General features: G+C 52.2%; 1 protein-coding gene across 2 annotated transcripts in view; it reads left to right on the top strand.

Moving 5' to 3' along the window:
• ADISSP (adipose secreted signaling protein) overlaps positions 1-20,665 on the top strand; it is a 148,226-nt gene that overhangs the window by 77,526 nt on the left and 50,035 nt on the right. The gene's annotated exons all lie outside the window — the stretch shown is intronic.

Raw genomic sequence — 20,665 nt, 5'->3', positions numbered from 1 at the left:
AATGGCCGAAAAGATGTTTCTTCAAAGAAAAAAGGCATCTAAATTATCCCTTACTTGGACGATATCCTGAAAAGGGCAAGTTCCAGAGAACAGTTGGAGGTCGGAAGAGCACTATCTAAAGTAGTTCTACGACAGCACGACTGGATTCTAAATATTCCAAGAATCGCAGCTGTTTTCCGACGATACGTCTGCTGTTCCTAGGAATGATTCTGGGCATAGTCCAGAAAAAGGTGTTCCTCCGGGAGGAAAAAGCCAAGGAGTTATTCGACCTAGTCAGAAACCTCCTAAAACCAGGCCAAGTATCAGTGCATCAATGCACAGGAGTCCTGGGAAAAATGGTGGCTTCTTACGAAGCGATTCCATTCGGCAGATCTCAGGGGATTTGCTGGACGAATGGTCCGGATCGCATTTTCAGATGCATCAGCGGATAATCCTGTCTCCAAGGACAAGGGTGTCTCTTCTGTGGGGGCTGCAGAGTGCTCATCTTTTAGAGGGCAGCACACTCAGCATTCAGGACTGTGTTCTGGGGACCACGGATACCAGCCTGAGAGGCTGGGGAGTAGTCACACAGGGAAAAAATTTCCAAGGAAGTGTGGTCAAGTCTGGAGACTTCTCTCCACATGAATATACTGGAGCTAAGGGCAATTTACAATGCTCTGAGCCTAGGAAGACTCCTGCTTCAAAGTCAACCGGTGCTGATCCAGTAGGACATCATCATGGCGGTCGCCCACGTTATCAGACGGGGCGACACAAGAAGCAGGAGGGCAATGACAGCAAGGATTCTTCGCTGGGCGGAAAATCATGTGATAACACTGTCAGCAGTGTTCATTCCGGGAGTGGGCAACTGGGAAGATTTCCTCAGCATAAATGAATTCCACCCGGAAAAGTGGAAACTTAATCTGGAAGTTTCCACATGATTGTAAACCGTTGGGAAAGACCAAAGGTGGTTATGATGGCGTCCCACCTGAAGCGCCAGGTCAAGAGACACTCAGGCAATAGCTGGGACGCTCTGGTAACACCGTCGGTGTACCAGTCGGTGTATGTGTTCCATCCTCTGCTTTTCATACCCAATGTATTGAAAATGATAGGAAGGAGAGGAGTAAGAACTATACTCGTGGCTCCGGTTTGGCCAAGAAGGACTTGGTTCCCGGAACTTCAAGAGATACTAAGAAGGGTCTTGATTCGGCAAGAACCGTGTCTGTTCCGGGACTTACCGCAGCTGCGTTGACGCCAAGGCGGGTGAACGCCGGATCCTAAGGGAAAGAGGCATTCCGGAAGAGGTCATCCCTACCCTGGTCAGAGCCAGGAAGGAGGTGACCGCACAACATTATCACCACTTAGGTGAAAATATGTGCCAGGGTGTGAGTCCAGGAAGGCTCCACGGAAGAATTTCAACTAGGTTAATTTCTACATTTCCTGCAAACAGGAGTGTATATGGGTCTCAAATTGGGTCCATTAAGGTTCAAATTTCGGCCTGTTGATTTTCTTCCAGAAAGAAATTGGCTTCAGTTCCTGAAGTCCAGAAGTTGTTAAGGGAGTACTGCATATACAGCCCCTTTGATGTCTCCAGTGGCACTGGGCGATCTCAACGTAGTTTTGGGATTCCTAAAAAATCACATTGGTTTAAACAACTCAAATCTGTGGATTTGATATATCTCACATGGAAAATGACCATGCTGTTGGTCCTGGCCTCGGCCAGGCGAGTGTCAGAATTGGCGGCTTTATCTCACAAAGCCATATCTGATTGTCCATTCGGACAGAGCAAAGCTGCGGACTCGTCCCCAGTTTCTCCTTAAGGTGGTGTCAGCGTTTCACCTGAACCAGCTTATTGTGGTACCTGCGGCTACTAGGGACTTGGAGGACTCCAAGTTGCTGGATGTTATCAGGGCCCTGAAAATATAGTTTCCAGGTTGGCTGGAGTCAGGAAATCTGACTTGCTGTTTATCCTGTATGCACCCAACAATGCTGGGTGCTTCTGCTTCTAAGCAGTCGATTGCTCGTGGGATTGGTAGCACAATTCAACTTGCACATTCTGTGGCAGGCCTGCCACAGTCTAAATCTGTTAAGGCCCATTCCACAAGGAAGGTGGGCTCATCTTGGGCGGCTGCCCGAGGGGTCTCGGCATTACAACTTTGCCGAGCAGCTACGTGGTCGGGGGAGAACACGTTTGTAAAATTCTACAAATTTGATACCCTGGCAAAAGAGGACCTGGAGTTCTCTCATTCGGTGCTGCAGAGTCATCCGCACTCTCCCGCCCGTTTGGGAGCTTTGGTATAATCCCCATGGTCCTTTCAGGAACCCCAGCATCCACAAGGACGATAGAGAAAATAAGAATTTACTTACCGATAATTCTATTTCTCGGAGTCCGTAGTGGATGCTGGGCGCCCATCCCAAGTGCGGATTATCTGCAATACTTGTACATAGTTATTGCTAACTAAATCGGGTTATTGTTGTTGTGAGCCATCTTTTCAGAGGCTCCGCTGTTATCATACTGTTAACTGGGTTCAGATCACAGGTTGTACAGTGTGATTGGTGTGGCTGGTATGAGTCTTACCCGGGATTCAAAATTCCTCCCTTATTGTGTACGCTCGTCCGGGCACAGTACCTAACTGGAGTCTGGAGGAGGGTCATAGGGGGAGGAGCCAGTGCACACCACCTGATCGGAAAGCTTTACTTTTTGTGCCCTGTCTCCTGCGGAGCCGCTATTCCCCATGGTCCTTTCAGGAACCCCAGCATCCACTACGGACTCCGAGAAATAGAATTATCGGTAAGTAAATTCTTATTTTTTGTGCCCGGCCGAGAAGGGTGCAATCTAGGTGGCTCTCCTAAAGAGCTGCTTAGAGTAAAAGTTTTGTTAGGTTTTTTATTTTCAGTGAGTCCTGCTGGCAACAGGCTCACTGCATCGAGGGACTTAGGGGAGAGAAGTGAACTCACCTGCGTGCAGGATGGATTGGCTTCTTAGGCTACTGGACACCATTAGCTCCAGAGGGAGTCGGAACACAGGTCTCACCCTGGGGTTCGTCCCGGAGCCGCGCCGCCGACCCCCTTGCAGATGCCGAAAAGTGAAGAGGTCCAGAAACCGGCGGCAGAAGACTTTTCAGTCTTCATAAGGTAGCGCACAGCACTGCAGCTGTGCGCCATTGTTGTCAGCACACTTCATAACAGCGGTCACTGAGGGTGCAGGGTGCTGGGGGGGGCGCCCTGGGCAGCAATGATAGTACCTTATTCTGGCTAAAAATACATCACATATAGCCCCTGGGGGCTATATGGATGTATTTAACCCCTGCCAGGTCTCAGAAAAACGGGAGAAGAAGCCCGCCGAAAAGGGGGCGGGGCCTATTCTCCTCAGCACACAGCGCCATTTTCCCTCACAGAAATGCTGGTGGGAAGGCTCCCAGGCTCTCCCCTGCACTGCACTACAGAAACAGGGTTAAAACAGAGAGGGGGGGGCACTGATTTGGCGATATGACTACATATATTAAAATGCTATAAGGGAAAAGCACTTATAATAAGAATTTACTTACCGATAATTCTATTTCTCGTAGTCCGTAGTGGATGCTGGGGACTCCGTCAGGACCATGGGGAATAGCGGCTCCGCAGGAGACAGGGCACAAAAGTAAAAGCTTTAGGATCAGGTGGTGTGCACTGGCTCCTCCCCCTATGACCCTCCTCCAAGCCTCAGTTAGGATACTGTGCCCGGACGAGTGTACACAATAAGGAAGGATTTTGAATCCCGGGTAAGACTCATACCAGCCACACCAATCACACTGTACAACCTGTGATCTGAACCCAGTTAACAGCATGATAACAGCGGAGCCTCTGAAAAGATGGCTCACAACAATAATAACCCGATTTTTGTAACAATAACTATGTACAAATATTGCAGACCATCCGTACTTGGGATGGGCGCCCAGCATCCACTACGGACTACGAGAAATAGAATTATCGGTAAGTAAATTCTTCTTTTCTCTAACGTCCTAAGTGGATGCTGGGGACTCCGTCAGGACCATGGGGATTATACCAAAGCTCCCAAACGGGCGGGAGAGTGCGGATGACTCTGCATCACCGAATGAGAGAACTCCAGGTCCTCCTCAGTCAGGGTGTGCCCCTGACCAAGTATCAGCTCGGCAAAGTTGTAAAGCCGAGACCCCTCGGGCAGCCGCCCAAGATGAGCCCACCTTCCTTGTGGAATGGGCATTTACATATTTTGGCTGTGGCAGGCCTGCCACAGAATGTGCAAGCTGAATTGTACTACACATCCAACTAGCAATCGTCTGCTTAGAAGCAAGAGCACCCAGTTTGTTGGGTGCATACAGGATAACAGCAAGTCAGTTTTCCTGACTCCAGCCGTCCTGGAAACTATATTTTCAGGGCCCTGACAACATCTAGCAACTTGGAGTCCTCCAAGTCCCTAGTAGCCGCAGGTACCACAATAAGCTGGTTCAGGTGAAACACTGACACCACCTTAGGGAGAAACTGGGGATGAGTCCGCAGCTCTGCCCTGTCCGAATGGACAATCGGATATGGGCTTTTTTGAGACAAACGCCGCCAATTCTGACACTCGCCTGGCCGAGGCCAGGGCCAACAGCATGGTCACTTTCCCTGTGAGATATTTCAAATCCACAGATATGAGCGGTTTAAACCAATGTGATTTTAGGAATCCCAGAACTACGTTGAGATCCCACAGTGCCACTGGAGGCACAAAAGGGGGTTGTATATGCAGTACTCCCTTGACAAACTTCTGGACTTCAGGAACTGAAGCCAATTCTTTCTGGAAGAAAATCGACAGGGCCGAAATTTGAACCTTAATGGACCCCAATTTGAGGCCCATAGACACTCCTGTTTGCAGGAAATGCAGGAAACGACCGAGTTGAAATTTCTTCATGGGGCCTTCCTGGCCTCACACCACGCAACATATTTTCGCCACATGTGGTGATAATGTTGTGCGGTCACCTCCTTCCTGGCTTTGACCAGGGTAGGAATGACCTCTTCCGGAATGCCTTTTTCCCTTAGGATCCGGCGTTCAACCGCCATGCCGTCAAACGCAGCCGCGGTAAGTCTTGGAGCAGACATGGTACTTGCTGAAGCAAGTCCCTTCTTAGCGGCAGAGGCCATGAGTCCTCTGTGAGCATCTCTTGAAGTTCCGGGTACCAAGTCCTTCTTGGCCAATCCGGAGCCACGAGTATAGTTCTTACTCCTCTACGTCTTATAATTCTCAATACCTTGGGTATGAGAAGCAGAGGAGGGAAGACATACACCGACTGGTACACCCACGGTGTTACCAGAAACGTCCACAGCTATTGCCTGAGGGTCTTTTGACCTGGCGCAATACTTGTCCAGTTTTTTGTTCAGGCTGGACGCCATCATGTCCACCTTTTGGTCTTTTCCAACGGTTCACAATCATGTGGAAGACTTCCCGATGAAGTCCCCACTCTCCCGGGTGGAGGTTGTGCCTGCTGAGGAAGTCTGCTTCCCAGTTGTCCACTCCCGGAATGAACACTGCTGACAGTGCTATCACATGATTTTCCGCCCAGCGAAAAATCCTTGCAGTTTCTGCCATTGCCCTCCTGCTTCTTGTGCCGCCCTGTCTGTTTACGTGGGCGACTGCCGTGATGTTGTCCCACTGGATCAATACCGGCTGACCTTGAAGCAGAGGTCTTGCTAAGCTTAGAGCATTGTAAATTGCCCTTAGCTCCAGTATATTTATGTGGAGAAAAATCTCCAGACTTGATCACACTCCCTGGAAATTTTTTCCCTGTGTGACTGCTCCCCAGCCTCTCAGGCTGGCCTCCGTGGTCACCAGCATCCAATCCTGAATGCCGAATCTGCGGCCCTCTAGAAGATGAGCACTCTGTAACCACCACAGGAGAGACACCCTTGTCCTTGGAGATAGGGTTATCCGCTGATGCATCTGAAAATGCGATCCGGACCATTTGTCCAGCAGATCCCACTGAAAAGTTCTTGCGTGGAATCTGCCGAATGGAATCGCTTCGTAATAAGCCACCATTTTTTCCCAGGACTCTTGTGCAATGATGCACTGACACTTTTCCTGGTTTTAGGAGGTTCCTGACTAGCTCGGATAACTCCCTGGCTTTCTCCTCCGGGAGAAACACCTTTTTCTGGACTGTGTCCAGAACCATCCCTAGGAACAGCAGACGTGTCGTCGGAAACGGCTGTGATTTTGGATATTTAGAATCCACCCGTGCTGTCGTAGAACTACTTGAGATAGAGCTACTCCGACTTCCAACTGTTCTCTGGACCTTGCCCTTATCAGGAGATCGTCCAAGTAAGGGATAATTAAGACGCCTTTTCTTTGAAGAAGAATCATCATTTTGGCCATTACTTTGGTAAAGACCCGGGGTGCCGTGGACAATCCAAACGGCAGCGTCTGAAACTGATAGTGACGGTTCCGTACCACGAACCTGAGGTACCCTTGGTGAGAAGGGCAATTTTGGACATGGAGGTAAGCATCCTTGATGTCCAGGGACACCATATAGTCCCCTTCTTCCTGGTTCGCTATCACTGCTCTGAGTGACTCCATCTTGATTTGAACCTTTGTATGTAAGTGTTCAAAGATTTCCCATTTAGAATAGGTCTCACCGAGCCGTCTGGCTTCAGTACCACAATATAGTGTGGAATAATACCCCTTTCCTTGTTGTAGGAGGGGTACTTTGATTATCACCTGCTGGGAATACAGCTTGTGAATTGTTTCCAATACTGCCTCCCTGTCGGAGGAAGACGTTGGTAAAGCAGACATCAGGAGCCTGCGAGGGGGAGACGTCTCGAATTTCCAGTCTGTACCCCTGGGATACTACTTGTAGGATCCAGGGGTCCACTTGCGAGTGAGCCCACTACGCGCTGAAACTCTTGAGACGACCCCCCACCGCACTTGAGTCCGCTTGTACGGCCCCAGCGTCATGCTGAGGACTTGGCAGAAGCTGTGGAGGGCTTCTGTTCCTGGGAATGGGCTGCCTGCTGCAGTCTTCTTCCCTTTCCTCTATCCCTGGGCAGATATGACTGGCCTTTTGCCCGCTTGCCCTTATGGGGACGAAAGGACTGAGGCTGAAAAGACGGTGTCTTTTTCTGCTGAGATGTGATTTGGGGTAAAAAAGGTGGATTTTCCAGCTGTTGCCGAGGCCACCAGGTCCGATGGACCGACCCCAAATAACTCCTCCCCTTTATACGGCAATACTTCCATGTGCCGTTTGGAATCTGCATCACCTGACCACTGTCGTGTCCATAAACATCTTCTGGCAGATATGGACATCGCACTTACTCTTGATGCCAGAGTGCAAATATCCCTCTGTGCATCTCGCATATATAGAAATGCATCCTTTAAATGCTCTATAGTCAATAAAATACTGTCCCTGTCAAGGGTATCAATATTTCTCTATCGTCCTAGTGGATGCTGGGGTTCCTGAAAGGACCATGGGGAATAGCGGCTCCGCAGGAGACAGGGCACAAAAAGTAAAGCTTTAGGATCAGGTGGTGTGCACTGGCTCCTCCCCCTATGACCCTCCTCCAAGCCTCAGTTAGATTTTTGTGCCCGGCCGAGAAGGGTGCAATCTAGGTGGCTCTCCTAAAGAGCTGCTTAGAAAAGTTTAGCTTAGGTTTTTTATTTTACAGTGAGTCCTGCTGGCAACAGGATCACTGCAACGAGGGACTTAGGGGAGAAGAAGTGAACTCACCTGCGTGCAGGATGGATTGGCTTCTTTGGCTACTGGACATTAGCTCCAGAGGGACGATCACAGGTACAGCCTGGATGGTCACCGGAGCCTCGCCGCCGGCCCCCTTGCAGATGCTGAAACAAGAAGGTCCAGAATCGGCAGCATGAAGACTCCTCAGTCTTCTTAAGGTAGCGCACAGCACTGCAGCTGTGCGCCATTTCCTCTCAGCACACTTCACACGGCAGTCACTGAGGGTGCAGGGCGCTGGAAGGGGGGCGCCCTGGGAGGCAATGAAAACCTATTTTTGGCTAAAAATACCTCACATATAGCCTCCGGGGGCTATATGGAGATATTTAACCCCTGCCAGAATCCGTTAAGAGCGGGAGACGAGGCCGCCAAAAAAGGGGCGGGGCCTATCTCCTCAGCACACAGCGCCATTTTCCCTCACAGAAAGGCTGGAGGGAAGGCTCCCAGGCTCTCCCCTGCACTGCACTACAGAAACAGGGTTAAAACAGAGAGGGGGGGCACTAATTTGGCGTTAGAAATATATAAAAAAGATGCTATAAGGGAAAACACTTATATAAGGTTGTCCCTATATAATTATAGCGTTTTTGGTGCGTGCTGGCAAACTCTCCCTCTGTCTCTCCAAAGGGCTAGTAGGTCCTGTCCTCTATCAGAGCATTCCCTGTGTGTGTGCTGTGTGTCGGTACGTGTGTCGACATGTATGAGGACGATGTTGGTGAGGAGGCGGAGCAATTGCCTGTAATGGTGATGTCACTCTCTAGGGAGTCGACACCGGAATGGATGGCTTATTTAGGGAATTACGTGGTAATGTCAACACGCGCCAAGGTCGGTTGACGACATGAGACGGCCGACAAACAATTAGTACCGGTCCAGACGTCTCAAAAACACCGTCAGGGGTTTTAAAACGCCCGTTTACTTTAGTCGGTCGACACAGACACAGACAGGGACACTGAATCCAGTGTCGACGGTGAATAAACAAACGTATTCCTTATTAGGGCCACACGTTAAGGGCAATGAAGGAGGTGTTACATATTTCTGATACTACAAGTACCACAAAAGAGGGTATTATGTGGGATGTGAAAAAACTACCGTAGTTTTTCCTGAATCAGATAAATTAAATGACGTGTGTGATGATGCGTGGGTTCCCCCCGATAGAAAATATGGGCGGTATACCCTTTCCCGCCAGAAGTTAGGGCGCGTTGGGAAACACCCCTTAGGGTGGATAAGGCGCTCACACGCTTATCAGAACAAGTGGCGGTACCGTCTATAGATAGGGCCGTCCTCAAGGAGCCAGCTGACAGGAGGCTGGAAAAATATCCTAAAAAGTATATACACACATACTGGTGTTATACTGCGACCAGCGATCGCCTCAGCCTGGATGTGCAGAGCTGGGGTGGCTTGGTCGGATTCCCTGACTAAAAATATTGATACCCTTGACAGGGACAGTATTTTATTGACTATAGAGCATTTAAAGAATGCATTTCTATATATGCGAGATGCACAGAGGGATATTTGCACTCTGGCATCAAGAGTAAGTGCGATGTCCATATCTGCCAGAAGATGTTTATGGACACGACAGTGGTCAGGTGATGCAGATTCCAAACGGCACAAAGGTGTATTGCCGTATAAAGGAAGAGGAGTTATTTGGGGTCGGTCCATCGGACCTGGTGGCCACGGCAACTGCTGGAAAATCCACCGTTTTTTACCCTAAGTCACATCTCTGCAGAAAAAGACACCGTCTTTTCAGCCTCAGTCCTTTCGTCCCTATAAGAGTCATATCTGCCCAGGGATAGAGGAAAGGGAAGAAGACTGCAGCAGGCAGCCCATTCCCAGGAACAGAAGCGTTCCACCGCTTCTGACAAGCTCTCAGCATGACGCTGAGACCGTACAGGACCCCTGGATCCTACAAGTAGTATCCCAGGGGTACAGATTGGAATGTCGAGACGTTTCCCCTGCGCAGGCTCCTGAAGTCTGCTTTACCAAGGTCTCCCTCCGACAAGGAGGCAGTATGGGAAACAATTCACGAGCTGTATTCCCAGCAGGTGATAATTAAATTACCCCTCCTACAACAAGAAAAGGGGTATTATTCCACACTATATTGTGGTACTGAAGCCAGAAGGCTAGGTGAGACCTATTCTAAATCTAAAAAAATTTGAACACTTACAAAGGTTCAAGTCAAGATGGAGTCACTCAGAGCAGTGATAACGAACCGGGAAGAAGGGGACTATATGGTGTCCCGAGACATCAGGGATGCTTACCTCCATGTCCCAAATTTGCCCTTATCACTAAGGGTACCTCAGGTTCGTGGTACAGAACTGTCACTATCAGTTTCAGACGCTGCCGTTTGGATTGTCTACGGCACCCCGGGTCTTTACCAAGGTAATGGCCGAAATGATGGTTCTTCTTCGAAGAAAAGGCGTCTTAATTATCCCTTACTTGGACGATCTCCTGATAAGGGCAAAGTCCAGGGAACAGTTGGAGGTCGGAGTAGCACTATCTCGGATACTGTTACAACAGCAGGGGTGGATTCTAAATATTCCAAAATCGCAGCTGATCCCGACAACAAGTCTCCTGTGCTTAGGGATGATTCTGGACACAGTCCAGAAAAAGGTGTTTCTCCCGGAAGAGAAAGCCAGGGAGTTATCCGAGCTAGTCAGGAACCTCCTAAAATCAGTGCATCATTGCACAAGGGCCATGGTAAAAAAAATGGTGACTTCCTTCGAAGCAATTCCAGTCGGCAGATTTCATGCAAGAACTTTTCAGTGGGATCTGCTGGACAAATGGTCCGGATCGCATCTTCAGATGCATCAGCGGATAACCCTATATCCAAGGACAAGGGTGTCTCTCCTGTGGTGGTTACAGAGTGCTCATCTTCTAGAGGGCCGCAGATTCGGCATTCAGTTTTGGATGTTGGTGACCACGGAGGCCAGCCCGAGAGGCTGGGGAGCAGTCACACAAGGAAAAAATTTCCAGGGAGTGTGATCAAGTCTGGAGACTTTTCTCCACATAAATATAGCTAAGGGTAAATTTATAATGCTCTAAGCTTAGCAAGACCTCTGCTTCAAGGTCAGACGGTATTGATCCAGTGGGATAAAACATCACGGCAGTCGCCCACGTAAATAGACAGGGCGGCACAAGAAGCAGGAGGGCAGTGGCAAAAACTGCAAGGACTTTTCGCTGGGCGGAAAATCATGTGATAGCACTGTCAGCAGTGTTTCATTCCGGGAATGGAAACTGGGAAGCAGACTTCCTCAGTAGGCACGACCTCCACCCGGCAGAGTGGGAACTTCATGGGGAAGTTTTCCACATGATTGTAAACCGTTGGGAATTACCAAAGGTGGACATGATGGCGTCCCGTCTGAACAAAAAACGGGACAGGTATTGCGCCAGGTTAAGAGACCCTCAGGCAATAGCTGTGGACGTTCTGGTAACACCGTGGGTGTACCAGTCGGTGTATGTGTTCCATCCTCTGCTTTTCATACCTAAGGTACTGAGAATTATAAGACGTAGAGGAGTAAGAACTATACTCATGGCTCCGGATTGGCCAAGAAGGACTTGGTACCCGGAACTTCAAGAGATGCTCACAGAGGACTTATGGCCTCTGCCGCTAAGAAGGGACTTGTTTCAGCAAGTACCATGTCTGTTCCAAGACTTACCGCAGCTGCGTTTGACGGCATGGCGGTGGAACGCCGGATCCTAAGGGAAAAGGCATTCAGGAAGAGGTCATTCCTACCCTGGTCAAAGGCAGAAAGGAGGTGACCGCACAACATTATCACCACATGTGGCGAAAATATGTTGCGTGGTGTGAGGCCAGGAAGGCCCCACGAAGAAATTTCAACTCGGTCGATTCCTGCATTTCCTGCAAACAGGAGTGTCTATGGGCCTCAAATTGGGGTCCATTAAGGTTCAAATTTCGGCCCTGTCGATTTTTCTTCCAGAAAGAATTGGCTTCAGTTCCTGAAGTCCAGAAGTTTGTCAAGGGAGTATTGCATATACAACCCCCTTTTGTGCCTCCAGTGGCACTGTGGGATCTCAACGTAGTTCTGGGATTCCTCAAAACACATTGGTTTAAAACCAGTCAAATCTGTGGATTTGAAGCATCTCACATGAAAAGTGAACATGCTCTTGGACCTGGCCTGGACCAGGCGAGTGTCAAATTGGTGGTTTTTTTTTTCTCAAAAAAGCCCATATCTGTTTGTCCATTCGGACAGGGCAGAGCTGCGGACTCGTCCCCAGTTCTCTCCCTAAGGTGGTGTCAGTGTTTCACCTGAACCAGCTTATTGTGGTGTCTTGCGCCTACTAGGGACTTGGAGGACTCCAAGTTGCTAGATGTGGTCAGGGCCCTGAAAATATAGGTTCCAGGACGGCTGGAGTCAGGAAAACTGACTTGCTGTTATCCTGTATGCACCCAACAAACTGGGTGCTCTTGCTTCTAAGCAGACTTTTGCTAGTTGGATGTGTAATACAATTCAGCTTGCACATTCTGTGGCAGGCCTGCCACAGCCAAAATATGTAAATGCCCATTCCACAAGGAAGGTGGGCTCATCTTGGGCGGCTGCCCGAGGGGTCTCGGCTTTACAACTTTGCCGAGCGGCTATTTAGTCAGGGGCAAACACGTTTGTAAAATCCTACAAATTTGATACCCTGGCTAAGGAGGACCTGGAGTTCTCTCATTCGGTGCTGCAGAGTCATCCGCACTCTCCCGCCCGTTTGGGAGCTTTGGTATAATCCCCATGGTCCTTTCAGGAACCCCAGCATCCACTAGGACGATAGAGAAAATAAGAATTTACTTACCGATAATTCTATTTCTCGGAGTCCGTAGTGGATGCTGGGCGCCCATCCCAAGTGCGGATTATCTGCAATACTTGTACATAGTTACAAAAATCGGGTTATTATTGTTGTGAGCCATCTTTCAGAGGCTCCGCTGTTATCATACTGTTAACTGGGTTCAGATCACAGGTTGTACAGTGTGATTGGTGTGGCTGGTATGAGTCTTACCCAGGATTCATAAATCCTTCCTTATTGTGTACGCTCGTCCGGGCACAGTATCCTAACTGAGGCTTGGAGGAGGGTCATAGGGGGAGGAGCCAGTGCACACCACCTGATCCTAAAGCTTTACTTTTTGTGCCCTGTCTCCTGCGGAGCCGCTATTCCCCATGGTCCTTTCAGGAACCCCAGCATCCACTACGGACTCCGAGAAATAGAATTATCGGTAAGTAAATTCTTATTTTTCAGTCAGGGAATCCGACCAAGCCACCCCAGCGCTGCACATCCAGGCTGAGGCGATCGCTGGTCGCAGTATAACACCAGTATGTGTGTATATACCTTTTTAGGATATTTTCCAGCCTCTCAGCTGGCTCCTTGAGGGCGGCCCTATCTGGAGACGGTACCGCCACTTGTTTTGATAAGCGTGTGAGCGCCTTATCCACCCTAAAGGGTGTTTCTCAACGCGCCCTAACTTCTGGCGGGAAAGGGTATACCGCCAATAATTTTCTATCGGGGGAAACCCACGCATCATCACACACTTCATTTAATTTATCTGATTCAGGAAAAACTACAGGTAGTTTTTTCACACCCCACATAATACCCTTCTTGTGGTACTTGTAGTATCAGAAATATGTAACACCTCCTTCATTGCCCTTAACATGTAACGTGTGGCCCTAAAGGAAAATACGTTTGTTTCTTCACCGTCGACACTGGAGTCAGTGTCCGTGTCTGTGTCGACCGACTGAGGTAAATGAGCGTTTTACAGCCCCTGACGGTGTTTGAGACGCCTGGACAGGTACTAATTTGTTTGCCGGCCGTCTCATGTCGTCAACCGACCTTGCAGCGTGTTGACATTATCACGTAATTCCTTAAATAAGCCATCCATTCCGGTGTCGACTCCCTAGAGAGTGACATCACCATTTTAGGCAATTGCTCCGCCTCCTCACCAACATCGTCCTCATACATGTCGACACACACGTACCGACACACAGCACACACACAGGGAATGCTCTGATAGAGGACAGGACCCCACTAGCCCTTTGGGGAGACAGAGGGAGAGTTTGCCAGCACACACCAAGGTATTGAGAATTATAAGACGTAGAGGAGTAAGAACTATACTCGTGGCTCCGGATTGGCCAGGAAGGACTTGGTACCCGGAACTTCAAGAGATACTCACAGAGGACTCATGACCTCTGCCGCTAAGAAGGGACTTGCTTCAGCACGTACCATGTCTGTTCCAAGACTTACCGCGGCTGCGTTTGACGGCATGGCGGTTGAACGCCGGATCCTAAGGGAAAAAGGCATTCCGGAAGAGGTCATTCCTACCCTAGTCAAAGCCAGGAAGGAGGTGACCGCACAACATTATCACCACATGTGGCGAAAATATGTTGCGTGGTGTGAGGCCAGGAAGGCCCCACGAAGAAATTTCAACTCGGTCGATTCCTGCATTTCCTGCAAACAGGAGTGTCTATGGGCCTCAAATTGGGGTCCATTAAGGTTCAAATTTCGTCCCTGTCGATTTTCTTCCAGAAAGAATTGGCTTCAGTTCCTGAAGTCCAGAAGTTTGTCAAGGGAGTACTGCATATACAACCCCCTTTTGTGCCTCCAGTGGCACTGTGGGATCTCAACGTAGTTCTGGGATTCCTCAAATCACATTGGTTTAAACCGCTCAAATCTGTGGATTTGAAATATCTCACATGGAAAGTGACCATGCTGTTGGCCCTGGCCTCGGCCAGGCGAGTGTCAGAATTGGCGGCTTTGTCTCACAAAAGCCCATATCTGATTGTCCATTCGGACAGGGCAGAGCTGCGGACTCGTCCCCAGTTTCTCCCTAAGGTGGTGTCAGTGTTTCACCTGAACCAGCTTATTGTGGTACCTGCGGCTACTAGGGACTTGGAGGACTCCAAGTTGCTAGATGTTGTCAGGGCCCTGAAAATATCGGTTTCCAGGACGGCTGGAGTCAGGAAAACTGACTTGCTGTTATCCTGTATGCACCCAACAAACTGGGTGCTCTTGCTTCTAAGCAGACGATTGCTAGTTGGATGTGTAGTACAATTCAGCTTGCACATTCTGTGGCAGGCCTGCCACAGCCAAAATATGTAAATGCCCATTCCACAAGGAAGGTGGGCTCATCCTGGGCGGCTGCCAGAGGGGTCTCGGCATTACAACTCTGCCGAACAGCTACGTGGTCGGGGGGAGAACACGTTTGTAAAATTCTACAAATTTGATACCCTGGCTAAAGAGGACCTGGAGTTCTCTCATTCGGTGCTGCAGAGTCATCCGCCTTCTCCCGCCCGTTTGGGAGCTTTGGTATAATCCCCATGGTCCTGACGGAGTCCCCAGCATCCACTAGGACGTTAGAGAAAATAAGATTTTACTTACCGATAAATCTATTTCTCGTAGTCCGTAGTGGATGCTGGGCGCCCATCCCAAGTGCGGATTGTCTGCAATACTTGTACATAGTTATTGGTACAAAAATCGGGTGTTAACTGGGTTCAGATCACAGGTTGTACAGTGTGATTGGTGTGGCTGGTATGAGTCTTACCCGGGATTCAAAATCCTTCCTTATTGTGTACGCTCGTCCGGGCACAGTATCCTAACTGAGGCTTGGAGGAGGGTCATAGGGGGAGGAGCCAGTGCACACCACCTGATCCTAAAGCTTTTACTTTTGTGCCCTGTCTCCTGCGGAGCCGCTATTCCCCATGGTCCTGACGGAGTCCCCAGCATCCACTACGGACTACGAGAAATAGATTTATCGGTAAGTAAAATCTTATTATTGCCTTTCCCATGTTACTGCGAGTACGCGGTGTGACGCACACAATCTCCATGTTACTGCTGATAGAGGCGGCAGCCATTGTGCTGCGTACGCTGTATAGTGTGTGTGTGGAGTACATACATGGCGGGCATGATCCTGCGAGGACGGCTTCATCCAATGTCCTGAGCAAATAGGCACAGATGCTGCCTATATCTGCCTTGTGTGTACCCTGCACAGATCTTCCTCCCTATATCTGCCTTGTGTGTACCCTGCACAGATCTTCCTCCCTATATCTGCCTTGTGTGTACCCTGCACAGATCTTCCTCCCTATATCTGCCTTGTGTGTACCCTGCACAGATCTTCCTCCCTATATCTACCTTGTGTGTACCCTGCACAGATCTTCCTCCCTATATCTGCCTTGTGTGTACCCTGCACAGATCTTCCTCCCTATATCTGCCTTGTGTGTACCCTGCACAGATCTTCCTCCATATATCTGCCTTGTGTGTACCCTGCACAGATCTTCCTCCATATGGTGTGAGCTGTGCTAAGTGCGAGATCCGGCTGCCGGCAGATTGCGTCTGCTATAGGTGGGCTGCGTGTGATATCTGCTGAGCAATTAACCACTTACATGAAGTCTAATGGTAAATGATGTACAGCGATCTATTCCTGGGATTATGTGGGGGGGGGGGTGATGAAGGGCTGTAATGTAAATGTCACCAATTGCAGCATGGTACCTGCAGTGTGCTCGCACCCCCGTACTCAGCGTACATACATGCCAGTGATCCTACAGTATGTAATGGTCCAGCAGGTACATAATAATGATCCTATGATCACAGCCACAGAACACGGCTATTACTCTGTAATGTGAGCAGTGATTCATACAGATGTTCTGCTAAGAGCCCACTAATAGATGCCTTCCCTCTGCAGACACGCTCGTCCATTTACTGACATTATCCAGGGCACAGGGAAAATTGGTTTAAGATTCGCAAACTCATTAGGAGAATTAAGCTGGCTGCAAATAGCAATGTAATTTCATTTACATGGCAGCAGAACGGCCAGCTCGGAGGACGTCTGCAGGCCTGGACCAGGTACTCGGGACAGGCGCTCTCCAGTTTAATGTGGTTCCTGTGTCAGTCTTCAGAACCCCACATACCGCTGCACCCGGCATTACACCCCAATACAGGGGCCGGGCAGAGGATCCGCTGTACCCGGCATTACACCCCAATATACAGGTGTCGGGCAGAGGATTTGCTGCACCCGGCATTACACCCCATATACAGGTGTTGGGCGGAGGATCCGCTGTATCCGGCATTACACCCCATATACAGGTGCTGGGCGGAGGATCTGCTGTACCCGGCATTACACCCCATATACAGGTGCTGGGCGGAGGATCCGCTGTACCCGGCATTACACCCCATATACAGGTGCTGGGCGGAGGATCCGCTGTACCCGGCATTACACCCCATATACAGGTGCCGGGCGGAGGAGCCGCTGTACCCGGCATTACACCCCATATACATGTGCCGGGCGGAGGAGCCGCAGTACCCGGTATTACACCCCATATACAGGGGCCGGGCGGAGGAGCCGCTGTCCCCGGCATTACACCCCATATACAGGGGCCGGGCGGAGGATCCGCTGTCCCCGGCATTACACCCCATAGACAGGGGCCGGGCGGAGGATCCGCTGTACCCGGCATTACACCCCATATACAGGTGCCGGGCGGAGGATCCGCTGTACCCGGCATTACACCCCATATACAGGTGCCGGGCGGAGGATCCGCTGTACCCGGCATTACACCCCATATACAGGGGCCGGGCGGAGGATCCGCTGTACCCGGCATTACACCCCATATACAGGGGCCGGGCGGAGGATCCGCTGTACCCGGCATTACACCCCATATACAGGTGCTGGGCGGAGGATCCGCTGTACCCGGCATTACACCCCATATACAGGGGCCGGGCGGAGGAGCCGCTGTACCCGGCATTACACCCCATATACAGGTGCCGGGCGGAGGAGCCGCTGTACCAGGCATTACACCCCATATACAGGTGCCGGGCGGAGGAGCCGCTGTACCCGGTATTACACCCCATATACAGGGGCCGGGCGGAGGAGCCGCAGTACCCGGTATTACACCCCATATACATGTGCCGGGCGGAGGAGCCGCTGTCCCCGGCATTACACCCCAATACAGGGGCCGGGCGGAGTCGCCGCTGTACCCGGCATTACACCCCATATACAGGGGCCGGGCGGAGTCGCCGCTGTACCCGGCATTACACCCCATATACAGGGGCCGGGCGGAGGAGCCGCTGTACCCGGCATTACACCCCATATACAGGGGCTGGGCGGAGGAGCCGCTGTACCCGGCATTACACCCCATATACAGGGGCCGGGCGGAGGAGCCGCTGTACCCGGTATTACACCCCATATACAAGGGCCGGGCGGAGGAGCTGCAGTACCCGGCATTACACCCCATATACATGTGCCGGGCGGAGGAGCCGCAGTACCCGGTATTACACCCCAATACAGGGGCCGGGCGGAGTCGCCGCTGTACCCGGCATTACACCCCATATACAGGTGCCGGGCGGAGGAGCCGCTGTACCCGGTATTACACCCCATATACAGGGGCCGGGCGGAGGAGCCGCTGTACCCGGCATTACACCCCATATACAGGGGCCGGGCGGAGGAGCCGCTGTACCCGGCATTACACCCCATATACAGGGGCCGGGCGGAGGAGCTGCTGTACCCGGCATTACACCCCATATACAGGTGCCGGGCGGAGGAGCCGCTGTACCCGGTATTACACCCCATATACAAGGGCCGGGCGGAGGATCCGCTGCACCCGGCATTACACCCCATATACATGTGCCGGGCGGAGGAGCCGCAGTACCCGGTATTACACCCCATATACAGGTGCCGGGCGGAGGAGCCGCTGTACCCGGTATTACACCCCATATACAGGGGCCGGGCGGAGGAGCCGCAGTACCCGGCATTACACCCCATATACATGTGCCGGGCGGAGGAGCCGCTGTACCCGGTATTACACCCCATATACAGGGGCCGGGCAGAGGAGCCGCTGTACCCGGTATTACACCCCATATATAGGTGCCGGGCGGAGGAGCCGCTGTACCCGGTATTACACCCCATATACAGGTGCCGGGCGGAGGATCCGCTGTACCCGGCATTACACCCCATATACAGGTGCTGGGCGGAGGATCCGCTGTACCCGGCATTACACCCCATATACAGGTGCTGGGCGGAGGATCCGCTGTACCCGGCATTACACCCCATATACAGGTGCTGGGCGGAGGATCCGCTGTACCCGGCATTACACCCCATATACAGGTGCTGGGCGGAGGATCCGCTGTACCCGGCATTACACCCCATATACAGGTGCCGGGCGGAGGAGCCGCTGTACCCGGTATTACACCCCATATACATGTGCCGGGCGGAGGAGCCGCAGTACCCGGTATTACACCCCATAGACAGGGGCGGGGCGGAGGAGCCGCTGTACCCGGCATTACACCCCATATACAGGGGCCGGGCGGAGGAGCCGCTGTACCCGGCATTACACCCCATATACAGGTGCCGGGCGGAGGAGCCGCTGTACCCGGTATTACACCCCATATACAGGTGCCGGGCGGAGGAGCCGCTGTACCCGGTATTACACCCCATATACATGTGCCGGGCGGAGGAGCCGCTGTACCCGGCATTACACCCCATATACAGGGGCCGGGCGGAGGAGCCGCTGTACCCGGCATTACACCCCATATACAGGTGCCGGGCGGAGGAGCCGCTGTACCCGGCATTACACCCCATATACAGGTGCCGGGCGGAGGAGCCGCTGTACCCGGTATTACACCCCATATACAGGGGCCGGGCGGAGGAGCCGCAGTACCCGGTATTACACCCCATATACATGTGCCGGGCGGAGGAGCCGCTGTCCCCGGCATTACACCCCAATACAGGGGCCGGGCGGAGTCGCCGCTGTACCCGGCATTACACCCCATATACAGGTGCCGGGCGGAGGAGCCGCTGTACCCGGTATTACACCCCATATACAGGGGCCGGGCGGAGTCGCCGCTGTACCCGGCATTACACCCCATATACAGGGGCCGGGCGGAGGAGCCGCTGTACCCGGCATTACACCCCATATACAGGGGCCGGGCGGAGGAGCCGCTGTACCCGGCATTACACCCCATATACAGGGGCCGGGCGGAGGAGCCGCTGTACCCGGCATTACACCCCATATACAAGGGCCGGGCGGAGGAGCCGCAGTACCCGGCATTACACCCCATATACATGTGCCGGGCGGAGGAGCCGCAGTACCCGGTATTACACCCCAATACAGGGGCCGGGCGGAGTCGCCGCTGTACCCGGCATTACACCCCATATACAGGTGCCGGGCGGAGGAGCCGCTGTACCTGGTATTACACCCCATATACAGGTGCCGGGCGGAGTCGCCGCTGTACCCGGCATTACACCCCATATACATGGGCCGGGCGGAGGATCCGCTGTACCCGGTATTACACCCCATATACAGGGGCCGGGCGGAGGAGCCGCTGTACCCGGCATTACACCCCATATACAGGGGCCGGGCGGAGGAGCCGCTGTACCCGGCATTACACCCCATATACAGGTGCCGGGCGGAGGAGCCGCTGTACCCGGCATTACACCCCATATACAAGGGCCGGGCGGAGGATCCGCTGCACCCGGCATTACACCCCATATACATGTGCCGGGCGGAGGAGCCGCAGTACCTGGTATTACACCCCATATACAGGTGCCGGGCGGAGGAGCCGCTGTACCCGGTATTACACCCCATATACAGGGGCCGGGCGGAGGAGCCGCAGTACCCGGCATTACACCCCATATACATGTGCCGGGCGGAGGAGCCGCTGTACCCGGCATTACACCCCATATACAGGGGCCGGGCAGAGGAGCCGCTGTACCCGGTATTACACCCCATATATAGGTGCCGGGCGGAGGAGCCGCTGTACCCGGTATTACACCCCATATACATGTGCCGGGCGGAGTCGCCGCTGTACCCGGCATTACACCCCATATACAGGTGCCGGGCGGAGGAGCCGCTGTACCCGGCATTACACCCCATATACAGGTGTTGGGCGGAGGAGCCGTTGTACCCGGCATTACACCCCAATACAGGGGCCGGGCGGAGTCGCCGCTGTACCCGGCATTACACCCCATATACAGGTGCCGGGCGGAGGAGCCGCTG

This window comes from Pseudophryne corroboree, chromosome 1 (genome assembly GCF_028390025.1).
Source record: "Pseudophryne corroboree isolate aPseCor3 chromosome 1, aPseCor3.hap2, whole genome shotgun sequence".
NCBI lineage: Eukaryota > Metazoa > Chordata > Amphibia > Anura > Myobatrachidae > Pseudophryne > Pseudophryne corroboree.
The sequence above is the reverse complement of the archived record's forward strand: the minus strand, read 5'-3'. Positions and strand labels throughout refer to the sequence as shown.